General features: G+C 48.2%; 1 protein-coding gene across 4 annotated transcripts in view; it reads left to right on the plus strand.

Annotated features, from left to right (window-relative positions):
* Grik4 (glutamate ionotropic receptor kainate type subunit 4) overlaps positions 1-18,777 on the plus strand; it is a 281,673-nt gene that overhangs the window by 226,099 nt on the left and 36,797 nt on the right. The gene's annotated exons all lie outside the window — the stretch shown is intronic.

Genomic DNA, 18,777 nt, shown 5'->3' on the forward strand with positions numbered 1-18,777 from the left:
TGTATTTTATTTAGAGACAAGGTCTCACTCAGAGCTTGGCGCCTTGCATTTGCTAAGGCTGGCTTTGAACTCACAATCCTCCTGCCTCAGCCTCTTGAGCGGCTGGGATTACAGGCATCTGCCACCATGCCCAGCAAATAATCCAATTTTATTTTTACATGGCCACAAGGCAGGGATTGTTGCCCCACTCCACAGGCGAGAATGTAGTGGCCTTGAAGTTCTATAATTAACCCAAGTTTAGGCACATAGCATATGATCGATTCAGACCCCAATCTGGTTTTCTTCTTCCTGCACAAAGGGACACATGAGGAATGGTGACTTCAACAGAGAATGATTTGGGCAGAGTCTGCCTGTTCTGTTCATAGGCTTGATATAAGGGGACAGAGGAGCAGGGGGTGGCAGATATGCTAAGTCCAGGAAAATGACAATAAAGGAGGTAGCTCTGAGTGACCAGTTCGGGAGGAACTCTTGGATGACAATTATGTCCTCAACCCCCTTATCTGGAAAGTCAGTGTTATTATTACCACCTCCTTTTTATAGACAAGGAAGCAGAGCCTGGAGTGGCGAATGCCTGGACATCCTTGGACATGAAGCCAGGTCCTTTTCCTTGGGGAGCTTTTTAGCTAGAATCTCCACAGACAGACACCAGCAGAAATCCCTTTAACACAGGTTCATATGGGATAAGCACTGTCCTCTACCCGAGTATATGAAACTGACACAGAAAAGTAGGAGGCAGAAGGGACTTCTGAGTGAGGACCCCAGGGTGGATTTTCAGTGGAAGGAAGACCGGCAACTCCCTGAGGGAAAGCCCATGTCTTTTGCCTCTTGGCATCCTTGGGCATGTAACACAGGGCTTGGAAGAGCTGGGTGTGAATAAGTAGTTCTTGAGTCACACAGGTCAAGGCGCCTTGTATACTCCTGTATACCCCTAGGAGGAGCTGCCTTTGGCTTGTGTATGTCAACTCACTGTCAGCCCAGGGTTTAGAAAACCAGGATTCTACTGATTGCTCAATCAGTAGACAGTGACTTCATACCTTAGTATGCGTTGATGGCTGTGTTAGGGGTTCTGGTGCCAAAGGACAATCAGATTTGTTTCTGTCTTTGGAAGCTTATAGATTAAGTAGCATGAAGGTAGGAAAAGTACAGGGATAGAAAAGATATGTGTATAGGTGTGAGTACATCTCAGGGGAGCCCCAAGCTGGGCAGGGTTAAGGAATGTCACTGTAACATCACCTGTGAGATCAACTGCCCATCTCTCATACAGCAGGCCAAAACCTGGTCCCTCCCTGACTTCACAGAACCTGAGGCCATGTCTGCAAGACCAGCCAGACTCAGAGAAGGACCTCAGAGTCCTGCCACCCATGTTTAGTTCCCTGTGTTGGTTGTTTTGCACCAGAGGTGTTAATCTGAGGGACCTGGAGGGGCTTGGAGTTCAGTTAGGTTCAAAAGTCTCTTATCAGCTTCAGACTGGGAACTCCCCCAAATGCCCGGGGTATCTGGAAACAGCCTGGGAAATCTGTCAGAAGGTTCACTTCTTGGGAATTATTTCCACCTTCCCCACTGAGTACCAGCTGTTAAGGGAGGCAGAGGTCTGCAGTGGAAATGAGAATGTATTCATGGAGGCACCTGAGAGCCTACTAAGAGACAGGCTCACTGTTAAGCTGAAGAGACAGAAGAGACAGGCAGTAGGGAATTGAATGGGGTCAGGAGCAGGAATCAAAACTATAGACAGTGACATCTTGGTGCCCTCTAAGAATACCCTGGTCCCAGTTCCCACCTCTACAGCAGAGGTGAGGATGTCACTTGCAGCCTCTACCATGCACCAGGCTCTAGTCTGAGATCTTGTGTACTTTTAAGACCTCTGGTTTAACAAGCAGGGACATAGCCTCTGCCTTGTTCTCCAGAAGACTCTCTCTTCCACCATCCAGTTTTAGGGTTACTCTCAAAACTCAAGTTTCCAAAGTTGCTAAGCCTGGTTCTTGCACTCCCCAAAGTTAAGTATTCTGTTTCTGAGCCTGGGGCTAGGACTCTGTTGGTCCTGTTGATATATTTCCTGTCCTTGGCCAATATTTCCTGCCCCTAAATGCACTGATTCAATATTGGTTGTGGTTTCAGTTAAATTAGACACAGTTCCCCCTTTTCAAGAGGCCACATTCTGTGTATACAGGACCTCCAAGTACAAATTGTCTGTTTTCCAAGGGGTGAATGTGGACTGAAACCAGCCACCCCTCTGCTCACCAAGCCTGTGTTCTGGTGTGGGGTTCTATCCACCTGTGGGAGATTTTCTTTCTGCAAAGATACGTCCAACTTGCCAACCCATGTGCCTAAAAGTCTGCTGGGAGAGTCAGTGTTTATTATTCATAAAATAGCCCCAGTTCTACTGGGAATGAAGCTCAGAGTATAAACATAATATGAGACTATAGCATGAGAAATATGCAAAGTGAAATCATGTACAACAGTCTATAGGAGGACAGAGAAGAAAGGAGGTTATTCTGGAGGGAGCCAGGCAAGGCTTTAGAGAAGAAAAAAGGTAATGAAAACTGCTTATTGAACACACACTACCTATTAGGCACTTATTATGCACCATTTCCTCTCCATGCAATAACCTTATAAGATAAATATTATTATTTGCATTTTATAATGATGACGCTGAAGTTAATTTTGGCTTACCAGAAAGGCTAACTCACATCACACAGCTAACAAGTTATCGGTCTGGAATTTTAAAAAACCATGCTCACTTAACATCAAAGTCCATGGTTATTCTAATGCACAGTGATGTCTTCAAGTCAAGTTGGACCTTGATGGACAAGTAGGAATTTGACAAACAATAGGACAGAAAGAATTGCAGGCAAAAGAAACTATGTGTACAGGACAGGATTAAGGAATGTGGCCATTTCATAGGTTGGAGGGATGTCAGTGGCTTAAGATGCTGAGAGACAAGTCCAGCCCAGCTTGTGAAGACCATGGTAGACCATGGTGAGGAGTTGGAACACATTCTGAAAACAGTGGAAGGAGTCATGGAGTGTTGTAAGCAGGGGGTGACATGATTTGATTGTGTTCTCAAAGTGGCCTTTGAACCAGCAGCATGAGCATCACATAAGATTTGTCAGAAACCCCAAATCTGGGGTCCCATCCAGGCCTAGAGAATGAGAAATTTGGGGTGTGGCCCAGCAGTTTGCAATTAACAAGCCCTCCAGGTGATTCTGATCCATGCTCAAGTTTGAGAACAACTGGACCACATGTGGCTGGAGTTTGAGAACCCCTGGTGCCCAGTGCAATTTAGTAGATGGACAGAATGGGAAAGAACTGGAAGCAAAGAGACCAGTTCAGGGACTATTGAGTAACTCACAGGAGCTTGAATGATGATCGTGGCAGTAAGAGCTGTAATGGGTTAAACAGGCATTTCAGAGGTGGATGGATGGGGCTTGGATATTGACTGAGGAGAGAGCAGGCAAGGGAGGAAGGGGGGGAAGACTCCAGACTCACTCCTGGTCTCTGTTTTGGATTCCAGATGGGTAAGGAAGTCACCCAAGGTACACGGGGAAAAGAGTAGCTTTAGGTGAAAGAGATGAGGAGTAGATGACGTGGGTACAGTAAGTCAGTAAGTGGGTGAGAGGGCAGAGCTGGCCCCCAGCTGCACCCCGGAGTTGTCCACTCAGGTGTTGGTGAAATGGGAGGACTGTGCTCACCCCGCCTTCCCTCCCTGCTGGCCACCCTGTACAGATCCATCCTTTCTTTGTGAGTAATGAGAGTGTCAACTTGTCAAGTCACCTAACTTTTCTGACCTGCGATGTCCTCATCCCCAAAATGGAAATGATAGTATTGGGTTGTTGTGAGAAAGAGATGAAATCTAATATCCTTAGTGTCCAGCACTTTGTGAACTCTCAGCGACTGTTACCTGTCTCCTATCCTTGGCTCCTGAGACTTTGCTGGCATCTCCTCTCCTGGCCTGGAGCTTAGCTCCACCATTGGTCCCCAGACACAGGCACACACGTGCCTGCTTCCATGTGACGTGCTCACCCAGGTGCAGGGCCTTCCCTCTCCTAGGTTGTCCTGTGTCAATTTTTTGTTGCCATGCCTCATCCAGACTCTCCAACACAAAGTCCTGGCTTTCTGTCACCCAGTCTTGATCCTGTGATAAGGAAGCACAGCAGCTTTCCAAGGTTATATGCCATAGTGGCAACCTGCTGTGCTGTTCCTGTCGCCATCCTTCTTGCCCTTTGCAGGTAGGGGAGCAAAAATCCCTTCCAGGGGGTGCTAGTGTCTGGGCCTCCTACTGTTAGGTATTGAGTTGGGGACTGCGGTGGCAAGTCCACTATTTGTCTTGGGCCTAGAGGGAAGTGACTTGAGTTAGAAGTCAGGGTCTGTCCCTGAATGTTAAATAACTATCTGAATCTTCCTGGGCTACCATTTGCTCACCCGTTAAGTAAGCACAACCATTTCCCCCAGGTCATGCCTTAGCTTCACCTGTATCCCTTCAGTCTGGAATCGCTCATCAGGAGCCATTCCACCAGGCCCTGCATCTCCCATCACTTGCCACTCACTCCTGAAGCTTCGTCACTACTGGCCTTGTTTGTTCCTTGGACGTAGCATGGTTAATTGAGCACATGGCCTTTATATTCACTCTTCCTTCTAACACATGCTTGATTCCCCACAGCACCAGTCTGTTATTTCCATCTCATTATCTAGGTCAAAACCCAATGTTACCTTCCCCAAGAAATGTTTTTTCTCTACCACGCCACAGAATCCATTCCCTCTGCCCATCGCATTCTGCTGCATTACCCTATTTTATTGTCTTCCAAGAAATTATTACCACGTAAAATCATCTTGCTCATTACAGGACTATTTGTTCATCGTCTGTCTCCTCTCACTAGAATGTAAATTCTTTGAGATCAGGAATTATACCCATCTTGTTCATCCCTATACTTGTAGCATCTGGAACAGGTGCCAGCATACAATAGCACTTAAAATTATGGGATGGATAGATGAATGGATTGACAGATGGATGAGTGGATGACTATATGAATGTTCAAATATATAGATGTATGAATGGAAAGATGGATAGGTGAATGGGTGGGTGAATATACAGATGGATGAATGGATGGGTGGATGGATATATGTATGGAAGAGTGGGTGTGTGGGTGCTCTGAAGACATGTGGGAGAGAACTAGCCATGATAGCCCCAGACCCCCAGGAACTTAGAGCCTAGACAGCCCACCCAGTGCCGAGAACCATCTGTTGGTTTCCAGACAATGCCTTTGACAAGTAGCAGGGAAAGTGCAGCAGCGATCCCACTCTGCCGATGCCTCCAGCAGGTTGGGGCTGAAGGCAAAGCTTGTTTTGCTGAGCCCACCCTCCCACGGAATCCATGGGGCCTGTGCATTCCTCCTGCTGTCCCGCCTCCCCCTCCTGGCTCTGCCTCTTTCAGCTCCTTGCAGCTGGGCCTCCAGCTCACCCACGGCATGCTCAACCCCCACCCCACTTCCCAGAGCCACAGGAGCTTGAGAAAGAAGCGTGTGGGTAACCATGTCCTCCTTCCTCTCCCCGTGGGGGTGCCAGGGACAGTCTCCTGTTTTGTTTTCAGAGTCACAGTGATTCCCCTCTTCACACGTTAGGCTGTGGTTGGCCTAATCGGGTATCTGTTCAGCTCCTTCCACATACACATTTACACTCCAACTGCCTGTTGAATAAACCGACTCCATAAAACTTGCTGTCTTTATTTTCTTGGGTATGGTGTTGGAGGTCAGGGGAATCAAAAGCCCACACATCATGGAACCGGTGTCAGGACCCATCTGGACTTGAATCCACCCATTACTGCCATGTGCTATGCTCAACCCCTTATGCCTCTCAGTGTGACTTTTTGCCTATCCCTTGGCTGAAAATTGCTCTATAGATCGCAACAGGCACGATGCTGTGGGTTGAATATAGTGCCAATCACGGCTTTACAGATATCATCTCATTCAATCTTTAAACACAACCCTAAAGTATTATTGTGCTCAATTTAAAATCAGAAAAGCAAAGCTCAAGATGAAGCAATTTATCCTAGGTCACGAGGCTGAGAAGTGACAGAATCTGAATTCAGATGGGTCCACAGTGTGTTCTGGTTCTTGTGCGGTACTGCCCTGAACACAGGCTGTGTTTACCTACTCGAGGTACCTAGGATCCCTGTCCTGCCCCAGCAGGCAGACCCCGCTCATCCCTCACCTTTCTGTGAGTAATAGTCCTGCTTCACAGAATCCCAAGTGTGCCACTGCCCTCTGTCCCCCGTCCTTCACCAGAAGGTCTGGTGGTGTTCAGCTTGCCTGTTGCCATGGCTTGGCCTAGCTGGCTTGGGATTCCTGGCCAGAATCACTCTATACTCTGGGAGGCTAATTCACAGACTGTTTTCTGTGCTGTCCTGTAGCTTGTTGGGGGCACCTGACATCCCACCATCCATGAATGCAAGAGCCAGACTGGCTTGGTCGTGCCAGTGGCATGTTGGCAGCCATCGCAGCAGCCATCCCCAAACCCTGCTGTGGCCCATCCTTCTCAGAACTGTGGAATTATCCCTTATCTTCTGTAGTCCTCAGATAGGCTCCCTTGGTTTAGGACAATCTCCTGTCCCCAGCTGTGTCTATATTTGCTATTTAGGCAACAAAGGGAAGGCTCAGATCCTTTGAGATGGCAGCATGTAGCTGGGTCAGTGGATTTGGACTGCTCAGAAAGATGCTGTTGACTGGTGCCGGGCAGATCCTTGCCCAATCCAGGAGGCACCCTGAGCAGCCCTGCTGTGTCCTGGATGGCAGCAGGACAGTGGACCAGAGGCCTGGCTGGCTGCCAGGGGGTGGCACTCCATGATACACAGGCTGGAGATCAAAACAGAGGGTAGGGATCAGTGAGTGCTGCAGGTGTGCCAACAGCTGTCCATGTGGCTGACGGTAAAGTGGGGGTCAGAAGGAGCAACCCAGGGCTGGGTTTAGCCTTAGAGAACCCCGCCAGGCAGGACAGTGCTGCCTGAAGCAGAGTCCAGGTCTCTGGCACTCAAGGGATGAACAGAGGATGGAAACAGAGTGCCAGGATCAAAACCAGCATGGAAATAATCACAGCAAACACTTATTAAGCACTTAGTCTGTGCGAGGCCCTGTGCATTAGCACATGTGATCCTCACAACAACCCAGGAACTAGAAACTGGTACCATTTATACTTTACTGATGAGAAAACAAGTTCAGGGCTCAGTAATTTGCTCAAGATCACACAGCTAGCCAGGGACAGCTTAGACCCAGGGCCCCTGAAGGCTCTTTGGCCTACTGTCTGATACTAAGAGGTTGTCCACACAAAACACTATGAGCATCCATCTCCATTGAATCTGAGATGAACTGGGCCCCTTCTCCCCTGAGTCCTAAGGCCCCTCTGGGGTCTGGAGGGTGACTGTGGCTCCCTCCCCTCCCTGGGGCTTTGCCTGGTGTTCCCAGGAGGCAGATTGGCTCTTCAGGGAGTTTCACAGCCTGCTCAGCAGTTTGGCCCAGAAGAGAAATCTGGAGTGTTCTCCATGTGAATGCAAATGCAAACCCAGTTAAAATGTCTGGATGTTCCTCTCACTCCTTCTCCCATTAGAAGCCACACCAGGCGTGAAAGCACAATACCCAGGAGACGCGCTGGGCCTGCACTAAACTTTCTTGTTTGTGAGAGATAACTGCCACTGCTGCTGCCCCCGTAGAACCTTCCGGGCTTTCTACCCCAGAGAGCCAGCAGGCGTTTGAAGTCAGGCCTGACAGTGGCCATTCTCTCTTCTACTTGGGAAATCACCTTGCATTTTAAAACCCATTTTTATATTGAAATACACACACAGGAAAGTGCACAAACGTAAGTCAGCTTGAGGAACTATGACAAGGGGACACGCCTTGTAACCACTGTCCAGCACCTGAAGACGCCCTTGTCCCACCCCACTCTGCCCTCCCTCCTTCCAAAGGTGGCCATTATCCCAAATTCAACATCACATAGCTTTGCCAGGCCTCATTCCGCTCTGCTCTAAATAAGCCACGGCTGACCTTAGAGATGGTTGTGGGGCTCAAGTACAATCTGGGGAAAATAACTCTGGAGATGTTGTTACTGACGGGCACGTGAGCCATGTCAACAGGCAAAGCATCTCTCTGAAGTAGACCAAGCAGACCTTAGCTTCCAGAAAGGGTGGCCAAAGGTTTCCCACAATGTCTCTTGCTCTCTTTCTCACAAGACTGCAGGGATCCTTGGGAAAATGCCCCGCTGCCCTTCGCAGTGTTTGAGCTTGCACGCCTATGAATAAGAAATGAGAAACGGGCTAGATGATACCCACTCGGTGCTCTAATTGGTCAGATCATTGCTTGCCTCCTGGTGCGGCTGGACAGCTCAGGGGCTGGTCTCTGGGGCAGAGCTGGAGTGGGGAAGAAGTTGGAGGGGGCTTCTTGTTGGCTGAGAGAAAAGAGGGGGCCCTGGAGGAGGCTTCTGGAGGTTCTCTATGGCTGTTAGCAATGCTCCCAGCAATTGGTGCTACTTTATTTCACCCGACATAAACAGTCCTGATAACAGGCCTGTGAATCACACCATTTCTAATTACAGGGCTGACAAGTGAGAAGGAAAATGAAAGATAGCATGGTGAGCTGGTGGTACCACCATATTCCTGCAGCGGCCCCAAACAGCTGCCTGAGCTTGCTTTATGCAGGTCCTTAACAGGCCCAGAAACCATCACCTTTGACAGGTGGAGGGCTAGCCAGGCCAACTCAGTGCAAGCCCCTGCATGAAGACAGGGCTGCAAGTGTGAACTCCACGTGGGCCAGTGAGCTTGCTCAGTGTTCTGTCCCATGCTGCTTCCAGAACATAGCCAGCATTTTTTGTGGCCGGCAGAGAGGGGAGACAAGTAGAAGAGGGTGGACTCAGGGTTGAAATTCAGTGTGTCTGAGCACCTGGCCTGTTGGTGACCCCATTGCAAGGCAGGCTGAAGTTTGCATCAGTAAAGTGGGCATTTGGATTACAAATGAGCATATCACCCTGAAACCTCAGACAGGATTCTGTTTCCTTTCTTAATGTGATGTGTAAGTTGGTGGTCACCTTCAGAAGATCAGGTGTGACAACAGTGGCCTGGTGGTAGTGTGGTGAGGAAGCCAGCCCAGCCTGAGCCTCCTGGGGCTTCATAGCAGGTGTGGAAAATGCCAAGGCCCACTCTTGGTTCTGTTTCACATCCCAACTACGTCAACCCTGTGTGACATATATAATACATATTGATTGTCCAACCATGTGACTTTTTTGCAATCTCTTCAAAACCTACATTGAATTTTCTACAACAACAACTTTTTCAAAGTTGCAATCAAACTGTACTAGATGACACTCCTCTAGTGTTTCTTGTGTTCCAGGCACTGTCCTAAGTGCTGTTCATGTACCCATTCACTTAACCTTTACAACATGTTTATGACATATATAGTATCACTTACCCCCATTTTCCAGATGAGGAAACCAAGGAACAGAGAAGTGAAGTAATTTTCCTGTGGCCACATGGCTGATAAGTAGCTGAGCTGGCCCTCCTGTGTATGCTCCTACTCAAAACACTACTCTAAAGTTGTTCCCTGAGTTGAGAGTCAAGGTGAGAGAATCACATTAATTGAGCTTCTCTTTTTTGGATTCATCCATTCATTCATTTGATTTTTCCAGTTCAACAAATATTTATTTAATGCCTACCATGTGCCAGGCATTGCTGTAGACTCAGGAGAGATCTGGTGGATAAAGCAGATGGGAGGCAGAGCGGGACTGCAGCTAGGACAGAGCATTTTTGGAAAGGAAAGAGCAGATGCAAATATCCTCAGGGGAAAGTGGATTTAGGCAGGACAAAAGTCAGTGTGGCCAGCTAGCGTAGCCACAGGATGCTGCTGGATCAGTCAATGCAAGTCCAAGGTGAAGAGTTAGGATTTTATCACCAATAAACTAGGTATTGATAAAAGTATCTATGGATTGTTTTCCTGGGTCCACAGCCCACCCCCACAAAGATCTGAGGATAGCAGTAAGAAAGTCCATAAATTTAGAAGGGAAAAATTGACATCTCTATTTTTTCTAAATTCAAACAAACATATTATTTCTTTCAAATGATGGTCGTTAGCTATAAACCTTCATAGCATCAGCCATATCTTTGACTTTGTCACTGATAGCAATATAGTGTTGCTATAAAAACCACCTCTAAAAGTTCTTGGGACATAAAAATGCACAGGTCACCGTATCACAAAGACTATAAAATATTTTGATAACCATATTTCTCTGTAATCATTTAAAAACATTTTTAATGAAGAGGCTTCACCCAGATGTCATTGGATCGCCAGAAGCATCATGGCATGAAAGAAATGAAGACAGCGTTTTAGTTAGCTTTTACTCTACTGTGACTAAAAGACCTGATAGAACAACTGTAAAGGGGGAAAGTTTATTTGGGGGCTCATGGTTTCACAGGCCTCAATCCATAGACAGCTGGCTCCATTCCTCCAGGTGAGGCAGAAAACCATGGCAGAAGAGTGTGGCGGAAGGAAGCAGCTCACATGATGATCAGGAAGCAGAGAGAGAGAGAGAGAATCCACTCACCAGATACAAAGTGTATACCCCAAAGGCATATCCCCAGTGATCTACCTCCTCCAGCCTCACCCTACCCGCCTTCAGTTACCACTCAGTTAATCCCCATCAAGGGGATTAAGATTATGTTAAGACTCTCATAACCCACTCATTTTTCCTCTAAACCTTCTTGCGTTGTAATAATGAGCTTTTTGGGGGACACCTCACATCCAAACCATAATAGACAGTGATGTAGGGGAGATGACTTGTTCTGCTTTAGCTTTTCAAAAGAGCCCCCTGGCTGCAGGGAAAGTGGGGATTTAACACCTGAGCTGTTCGCACAGGTCCTGGGAGGAAACCTTCCCACTGGTGACAAGAAGTAGACGTTATTTGACCCATTTTAGAGACGAGGAGACTGAAACTCAGGTTTCACACAGTGTGCTCAGCAGGTGAATAGCAGATCTGGGATTTAAAAGGGCATCTCTCTGACCCCACAGGTCAGTGAATGCCTGTGGCAAGAGATCAAAGATGAACAATGTCTGCTTGGTCTTCTGACCCAGCGTGGACCTCTGTGCCCCACAACTTTACCCGTGAATGACTTGCCAACTCCTTCTGTCCTTAGCTCTGAATCTTGGCTAAAATCTGCCCTCACAGGCCAATAACATAGCCTTGTGCTGAGCCAACTAAATATTTGATGGGGATTTTAATTTAACTTTAAAGAAATTCATCCAACCCTGAGAATAGTCTGTCACCTCAAGAAATAGCACCAGGGTGCACGTGGACCTATGAATGACATTGCCACTTCCCCAGGAATGCTAATGCTCCTCTGTGCCTCTGCCTCCTGGAGCATCACCAAGGAGAGGCTCAGCCCAGGGAGCATGGATAAATCCTACAAACCTGAGCTCACAGTGGTTGCAGAGACTCTGATTGGGCCCTGCTCTGCACAGGAAGTAGGCCTTCTTTGGGAGTTTGCGGGGGTGCAGGCTGGGTTAACTGTGTGGTGTGCGTGTGTGTGTTGGCACAGGTGACGAAATGCATGCCATTTGCTATTCTCTTATCCTTGTCCCCATATCCTGGTTCTGAAAGCAGGGAGAGTGGTGGGGCCGTCATCCTCTCTCCCTGTAGACAAGGACATCAAACATTTTTACAGGCCCTGTGTGACCCTATGAGTTTCTCCTTGGTCCCACCCACGGTGGATAGAGTGGGCAGACAGGCTGACTCATGTGGCAGGAGGGCAGATGTGCATACTCCCGAGGCATGTTATTATGAAGTCTACATGACGGCTCCTGCCAATGCACGAGGAGCCAGGAGTGGGAGTGAGCTTCCCCAGCTCCTGCAGATCCCACTGCCTCACAGCTCAGTGACCCCCATGAGTCACACCAAGCTCCCTGACTATCTTCATAGGTAGGGGCAGGAAGGGAAGAGAGACAGGCTCACAGCAGATAAATCGATCAAAAGACAAGAAGTGAGCAGATCATCTAATTTCAAATGAGCTGCGATGCATCTGCTCAACTGGGCAACAAAAGAGGAACAGGGCTGGGGAGAAGTTGGAAGCAGCTCCGTGGAAGCTGGTCCTTCTGCTGGCCTCTGGCTCAGGCTGAGGCTGTCATCTCCCTTTCTTCCTAGAGTGTAATTAACACCCCTCTGCTGACAGCCACCTTGCACCGGACTGCAGGAGTGTGGGGCTTTGGGCAGCCTGCCTGGCGCTGTCCAAGGTATTAGAGGGAACTGAGCTGTGGACAGGGCAAGGGGAGAAGGGCGCACCCTAGTGGGGAATCCAGGGCTTCACGTCTCCCTTAGACTGGAGGATGAGGACTTGGTGCTGACCATGTCCTGAAAGTGACAAGAATTTGCTTCTACCATTCCAGCTTCCTGACAAAAATGCCCCCTGCATACCATGCAGCCACTTGTCACACATGGGCCTGTTTCTGCAGCCAGCAAGATGGGGCTCAGAGCAGGCTTTGTTTAGAGGGTTCCACTCCTTATTCTATGGTGTTTGTTCCATAGGGACTTATTGTGAGCTCACTTGGGGAACGTCACCTTGATTAGTGCAGCAATAAGAGAGCAAAGGGCCCAGTCTGTTCCTTTGGGTCAGAAGTCATCTTTCTCCACGTCCTAGCTGTGTGCACTTGAGCAAGTTACCAACTTCTCTGGGCCTCAGCTCTTTGTGTTGAGTTTTTAAAAGACTCAGTCCGTGCTTCAAGAAAATCAGGTGGGGGCTGTAGCTCAGTGGTAGAGCACTTGCCTTGCGTGTGTGAGTCACTGGGTTCAATCCTCAGGACTACCTAAAAATAAATAAAGATACGGTGTCCTTCTACAACTAAAAACCAAATAATAATTAAAAAGAAATGTATACTCTAATGGGGAGATAAAATATGCACCAAATGTCAACAATAGCAATAATTGTAAGAGCTAATATTTATTGAGAGTTATTCTGTGCTGAGCTTAGACTTTGTATTTAATTCCCATTGAGGCTTCCTGAGGATAGGAATATTGTCCCTACTTTATTGGGGAAGAAACTGAGGCACAGAGAAGTTAAGGTCATACAACTTGTAAGTGGCAGAGTTGGAGAATGAGCCTAGATCCCCTGTTCTAACACAAGGCAGTTGACTCCTCATGCCTCAGGGGTGGTACAGGCCACGGCTTACCCCCTCTAGCCACCAAGAAGTGGCAGGACTCGTTCCTGGGAAGATGATAGGGAAACCTTTTTTGGAGAAGGCAAACTCTAAATGGACCTTGATGGGTAGGTGGAGTTGATGGTTGGATTTTCACATGAAGAAAATAGAACTGTAGATAAGTATGAGGGGTAGCAAAGAGTGGGCAGTGGGCCCTGCAGGCAGCCACTGCCAATATGGAGATCCCACATGCGAGGGCAGACTCCATGACACGATGCTTCCTGGAGGTTCCCACCAGTTCAACAATTCCCTATCACCCTCTCTCCAAATGCTCCACCAGAGCCCAGGGTGCCTTCTCCCTCCCAGGAAAGCCATGCTTGCTGGACTCAAAGCTCCTTCCTGTCTGCGGATAATGCCAGCCCTGTTTTCACAGCCCTGGGCCGGACCTTGCTTGGGATTCTGTAAGTTCTTTCAGTATACAGGGGCTCTCCAGAGGCAATTGCCTTGGAATGAAGGCTTCCAGGAGTGCTCAGTACAACCTTATTCTGTGTAGTGTTTTCTCATTCCAGCTGTAACCTCCTGAAGCTTTCCAGAGTTAAGTAACACAATTACAGAGTTAACTAAATGACAACAGAGAGTGGGAGGCTCCATGGGGCCCGAGCAGCAGCGGAAACAGGGCCTGTGGATGCCATGGCTTGTAAAGGAGTCGAAAGCTGCTGGCCGGATGGGGTGGCCAGGGCAGAGGCTGGAGGCAAGAGAGAGGGGGAAGTAAAAAATATAGTGAGAGAAAAGATCTAAAAGCTGATCAGAGAGGGCACAGTGTGTCTGGGAGAGAATCATGAAGAGCTTGAGCAGGCCATTTAATCCACTCTCCCAGAAGAGAACCATATAGTGAGGAATAAGCTCCTCTCCAGTGTTTTCAAGCTGGACTTTATTTTTTTTCCCCCTAGAAATTTCCAAAGCATGAGGCAGTGTGAGGCTTGGGAAGGTCTTCATGTGGGTCTTTAAAGCCAGACAATACCACAGGGAAGCTGTGGTATTGACACAGCTGTGTGCATGCTCCAGGGCACCTGAGAAACAACAGCAGAGGGCTGGACGTGGTGGGGGCACGCCTGTAGCCCCAGCTACTCAGGAGGCTGAGGCAAGAGGATGGCAAGTTTCTGGCCAGCCTGGGCAACTTAGCAAGACCCTATCTGAAAATGGAGAGGACTGGGGATGTAGCTCAGTGGTAGAGAACTCCTGGGTTCAATCCCCTCTACTGCAAAAAAGCAAAAACACTACCAAAGATTGAGTGATGGTGGGAGAGTGGGTACTGGTGCACAGTCAGTATTGCACAGAGAACAAGCTTGCCCACCTCCAGACACACCTACAACTCATCATGGGCTAAGATCTCCCCAGAGGCCCTTGTTGACATAACCATCATTGTCTAGTGCACCAACGCCCTATCACCATTGCCATCCTGCAGCAAATACTTTTGGAACCAGGCCCGTCAGCACTCACAGGCACTGTCCCTGTGAAGCTCTAGGGTTGGGGACTATTATTATCCCACTTTATAGATGAGCGGACAGAGGCTGAAAGAACTGAAATGACACATCTAGTAAGTGACAGAGTCCAAATGAGTCTGACCCATGCTCATCCTCTGGATGTACTCTGCAATTTCTACAGCCTCTAAGGCTCTTCCATCCCCGTCTCTGTTGACCCTCACATCATATCAATAAGCAGGCACTGCACCCATTTTACAGCTGAAAAAGATGAGTCCCTGAGAATGCAGAGGAGTTGCTCAGGGACATGTGAGTGGCCAAGGCATCCTCCTGCCCATTGCCTCCTCCATGTGGGTGTGAAGAAGGAGACTCTGCCAGGCACCAGGGAGAGGATTTTGCCCAAAAGGGGGCAGCAGCTGTCTAAATAAAGAAGCAAGGATGAGAGGGCAGGCTTCCTCTGCTTCAGGTGGCCCGGGATCTGCTGCTGCCATCAGAACACCTCTAACTTGTTCTCTGGGAAGCCCGGGTGGGAGCAGCAGGCTAAGTGACAAAGAGCAGGGCTCTGCAGTGAAGACAGCCCCCGCCCTCCCCCAACCAGGCCACAGTCCCTGGAGAAGTCTTGGGCTGTGACAGCAATGGCAGTGGTTGTGTGACCCCCATTGAACCCCATGAGGCAAGGGAGCGTGTGTTTTGGAAGTGGCCTAGGCTGGCTCCTGCCTGCCCTTCTTTTATCAACACCACAGACATCCAGGAGATAAAAATGGGGCTGGCTCAGTTTCTTCCAGGGACACTTTCAATCAAAAATGAGGAGAGGAGAGAGGCCTCTCGTGCTCAGTCAATGTCTGTATATGCCCCTGTGCACGTGTGCACACCAGAGTCATTTCCAGGGCCTGTGACATGTGGAGAGCTCTCGGCCACTGCCCTGCTCTGGTCCTTCTCTGCTTCCGACAGACCCTAGCTCTCTGGCTCGGGCTGTCCTGGTCTCTTCTGATTTCACAGTCCCCTGAGATTCCGTTTTCAGGCCTGGGTGTCCCAGAGAGTTTGCACCTTCCCGGTATTTCCAGATTTCCTCCCCTAAAAACAGAATCCTAAAATAAATAAAGTAAAATGTCCCTAAATAAATAAAATGAAACACCTCTAAAATAAAACATCTCTGCCTTGGGTCCGCTGCTCCTCTCCCCAAGTTCGGTCCCCTCATCTGTTCCCCACCATTCGATTCTGCTGACCTGACCGCCGTCATCTTCTCCGCAGAGCAGGGGCTGATTAAACCAAGCCATACTTCCTCCAGCTGAGCAGACCAAGCACAGGGCTTTAGAGCTGGACAAGAGCTGGTGAGCTCTCTAGTTGGACCCTTTCATTTTACAGTTGAGGAGACTACTCCAGACAGAAGAATAACTTGCCCAAGGTCACAATGAGGTTGGGACCCAATGGAGACAAGAGCCACTTGTCTGTCCTGTCCACGGCTCTTTCCACTGGAGGTCAAGCCCCCCCCAACCCCGGCCCAGGAGAGGCCGGAGGAGCAGAAGGCCTTGGATGCGCTGCCCTTGTGACCGCCCTGCCCTCCGCCTCCACTCAGCGGTTCCTGGCATTCTCACACCCCAGCCCCTTCCTTGTTAGTTTGGTTTCATGGCACATTATCTCTTCATCTGAAGGCTGCTTTAGTATAATGTCTTTTTAACTAAGGTGAAAATAAACGAATTCACGCCTCTTGGAATAATCTGGTCCCGTGTGATTGGTCTGATACCCTGGGGTACACCGAAGCCAAGCTACATCATTACCGTTCCATAGCGAGTCAGTTAAATATAAGAAAGAAGCATCACCAAACCTCCATGGCTTCTTGTAGCTTGCTGCTGCCCTTTCTCTCCTCCTTCCATGCCTTCTCTGTCCCCAACTTACCCTGAACTGGGACAAAGAAAAGAGAAGTGGGGCTGGAGCCCGAGTCAGCAATGTGGGCAGGAAGTGGTTTCTCTGCTTGGCCCAGTTTGGGGAAGTGTCTGTTTGTGACTAGAATGAAATGCCCTCTCGGGCTTGGGGCACAGGCTCTGCTGGATACGTGGTCATTCTGCATGTATTTAGGAAGAGGTCTGGCAGTGGGATGTGCTCCATTTCCAGCTTCCTCCCCATATGGACATATGGAATTGTTTAGCATAATGTCATTGTTGGCCAACTTCTGTAAACTTGTGAAATGGTTTCCAGCTTTTAATCCAAAGTTTGCCCTTTTTGGAGGAAAGCTAAATGTGGGAAAAAGAAATTTGAGGACAGAATTGTTTACTTTGGCTAATTGATTTTAATTTAAGAAAAATAACCAGAGAAAAGACTGGGTGCTATGATTACCCTTTGTCTATTTTAGCAGTTTTAGTTTCCTTAATCTGTTCTTTAGTCCAAAGCTTTGAACTTGTTACCTCCCCCATTTCTGGCAGGGTGGGGCTGTCAGTTTCCAGCAAATCTGACCGCTTGGACGGATGCCGCACCTGCTGGCCTTCCTAGTTGGTTTCTGCTGCTCTGTGCCCATGTCACAAACTACATTTGTCAGAGCCACAGTCATGGAGAGGCTGAGGTTCTGAAAGACCCAAGAAGCCCTCTAAAGAGTCCCTCAGATGAAGGCACTAGCAATCTTCTAATCAAACTCCACTCTCTAATCCAAGGGTTGATTCATTTGATAGCAGTAATCAACATTCTCTTGGAGAAATACAGAATGAGTCACTCAGTTTCCATTCTTTATTAAAGATCTCTTTCATCTGCACTCTAGTTTCTTTTAAGGATGCCTTGACTTTAGAAGTTTGTTAACCTTTGCTGGGTCAGGGTTTGGAACATGTATGAGGGTGGAGGACGGGTGTTTAGATGTAGAAGAAACTGACCTTCACCCATGGATTTATCCTTCCTGGGCATACATTGCAATTCCCTTGGGAGCTATTCCCTTTCTACATTTTTTGCAATGGGTAAGCAAGGATCGTGTGTGTGTGTGTGTGTGTGTGTGTGTAGTGTGTGTGTGTGTGTGTGTGTTCATGTGGGCTCATTCAGAACTGATTGGCTTTTTTGTAGATTGTTTGACATTTTACTTTTCCTCATTTCTTTGTTCATCTTTTACATGAACTGATCAAAAAACTGAAATGTAAATTGCCAGAGGCTTGTCTGAAAGATAGTGCCTAGGTTTATAAACATGCTTCTTAAATATCAGTATAAGTCACCTGAGCAACTTGTTAATGTGAGTCCTATAATTTCCCAATAGAGTCAGATCCAGGGTGTGAAAAAGACTCTGGAATTCACATTGATTGGCTCACTAGGTGATTCTGATGCAGGTGGCCCCGTGGACTGACTGCATTTTGAGAACCATGCTGGAGAAATGTTGGGACAGGTCTAGCACTTTTAACATTTCATCGTTTGTGAATGAGGTTAAGGAAGCCTGGAGAAACAAAGAAACTAGCCTTGGTTGGTTGAGTGGTTAGTTAGGGCAGACCTGGACTAGAACTGAGTGCTAGCTCAGTCCAGGTATCCAAGAACAGACCAATAGGGAATGAGCTTGCTTTCAACGGGATGGAAAGGAAACCTACAGCATCTCTTTTTCCAGTGGGGGCCAGATCCCATCAGAAATGAACACTCGAGGGAGGTGCAATTAGGAGGCAAAGAAAAAGGAAGGGAAAGCTCTTCAGAACAGATTTTGGTTCTTTTGCATCAAAAAGACCAGAGACTCTTCTTTTGGTCCTGCCAGTGACACCTGAATTTCCATCTGGACAACAATGTAATTGGTCAGTGATCAGGAGGCCTGAATCAGCCCCATCTCTGGCAAGGGTGGGCTTTGTGACGTTGGGCCCCGTGCCCAATTTGTTGACATCCCTTTTTTTCTGTGAAATGAGTGGGGTTGCATTAGACTGTTTCAGATGCCTGTGTTCCTGGCATTTTTACCTCTCACTGTGACTCTCCCTGTTGAAGTATCTCACCTGCCAAAGGCACTCCGTGAAGTTGTGTTGACTGGACAAGTGAATAAGGGGAATAAAAATTATTCAGTGCGGAGAACTCCAGAGCCTATCTGCCAGTTCTCCCCTCCTGAGCCCCTCCTCAGGGCAGAACAGTCTAGCAGTGATCCTCCTGCTTCTAAATCACCTGTGTGTTTAGAGGGCTCTAACCAGGAATGGACACAAGCC

The sequence above is a fragment of the Urocitellus parryii genome, chromosome 4 (genome assembly GCF_045843805.1).
Source record: "Urocitellus parryii isolate mUroPar1 chromosome 4, mUroPar1.hap1, whole genome shotgun sequence".
Lineage (NCBI taxonomy): Eukaryota > Metazoa > Chordata > Mammalia > Rodentia > Sciuridae > Urocitellus > Urocitellus parryii.